At 41.3% G+C, this 1,759-nt stretch overlaps 1 pseudogene; it reads left to right on the forward strand.

The window, feature by feature from the left end:
* The first annotated feature begins 266 nt into the window (after positions 1-266).
* On the forward strand, positions 267-842 carry LOC129766887 (protein lethal(2)essential for life-like; annotated as a pseudogene).
* Positions 843-1,759: the final 917 nt, after the last annotated feature.

Raw genomic sequence — 1,759 nt, forward strand, 5'->3', positions numbered from 1 at the left:
TGACTCTGATGGTTGTCGTTTCGTATCGAGGAAGCCAAACGATGAATTGAGAGTAAAAATCTGAAAGCAACGTATAAACATAGTGGTGGTGGAGGGATGGTATAGGGGTGCATGTAGGGGATAATTAGGTTGATAATTGAAGAGTGGCAAACAAAATAGTGTTTGTACAAATATCAAACCAAACTTTATCTGTCAAAGAGTATCAAATATTTGATCTCCGTACAAACAGTGTACGGCCACCTTGAGTGTAAACGAGTGAAGAAAAAATGTCTCTTGTTCCAATTCTATTCCGTGACTGGTGGGATGACTGCTGGGATGTTCCTCTGAGAACATCCAGAATTCTGGATCAGCATTTCGGAAGCGGAATCACTGCGGATGATCTACTAACTGCATTGACAACAGCGGCAGCCGGTAAAAATCGTCTGAGATTCGGATACAACAGACCGTGGCGCAATTCTAGTGTCGCTTCTCGCAATGATGCCGGTTCAAGAGTTAACGTGGCTGATGGCAAGTTCCAAATCAACCTCGATGTTCAACAGTTCTCCCCGGAAGAAGTCAGAGTAACGGCCGACGACAAGTGTATCACTATAGAGGGAAAACATGAGGAGAAGTAGGATGAACATGGTTACATTTCGAGACATTTCGTCCGACGTTACATGCTACCAGCAGGACACGATCACAGAGATATTGTTTCAGTTCCATCGCTGTCATCGGATGGTATTCTTACAATAACTGCACCAAAGAAGGCTCTTCCATCGGCTGAGACAAGAACAATTCCGATCGTTAAGACTGGAAAACCGTTGGGAAAATTGACTGAAAAAGCTTCTAACAATAGGTCGTAGAAACCTGCTGCGAAGGCAGAATAATTTTATATATATATATATATATATATATATATATATATATATTACTTTCACTGCTTGTAATAAAGTACTCCGATGCACCATATATTCTCGCTTGGTTTATTTTTTATCTCGTTCACCGAAACTTGCACTTGAATATTCGATCTCTAAGTCAAGAACCTGAAGTTCCCAGGGGAAGGGATAAAATGTTAGTATGACTTTCGCAACCAGACGGTCGCCTGCATAGCGTGGCTTTCCTGCGTTTAGCGTGGTAGTTCACACTATTACCAAAGATGATCCATAATTTTAGATAACTCTCTCATCCTTCTCAATAATGGAAAACCTGTCAGAATCAATCCCTTATCCGGTAATACTTCCGCAATAGATTTTACTTTTCATTCAACCAAAACTATACTGGAAAATGCAATAGCGATCATTTTCCAATATTTATTTCCCAATCTTCCCCAGAAGTGTTACCTGGCTCAAGGTGGAAATTTGAATACGTGAATTAGTTTGGCTACCAATTAGATATTGTGAATCGCCTCTCCGGCAAACAAGACTGGACAGCTGAGATTTTTTTTCAGATTGGCCTTGAGATCATAATGTTGCACAATCTCAAATCCAGCGAAGAGAGTGAGTTCCATGGTGGACTTTAGAACCAGGGATATTATCACAACCAAGATGGGTCTATGGTACTAGGTGAGACCGTTTCGTCACTAAGTTGGTTAGGGGAGCGGTATATGAAAACAGTACGGAAGAAAGCAGAAGGGGAATTATTTGCTTGTGGCGTGAAAGAGACAGACTGATCACGAGCGAGCTTCGGCACTAGCGTATTGTGTTTTGTTTACAAACAAAACACAGTAGACTTCCAAGATGGCTGAAGAATGGTTTTAGCAAGTTGGCCCACCTTAGGATAT

The sequence above is a fragment of the Toxorhynchites rutilus genome, chromosome 2 (genome assembly GCF_029784135.1).
Source record: "Toxorhynchites rutilus septentrionalis strain SRP chromosome 2, ASM2978413v1, whole genome shotgun sequence".
In the NCBI taxonomy this organism is placed as follows: domain Eukaryota; kingdom Metazoa; phylum Arthropoda; class Insecta; order Diptera; family Culicidae; genus Toxorhynchites; species Toxorhynchites rutilus.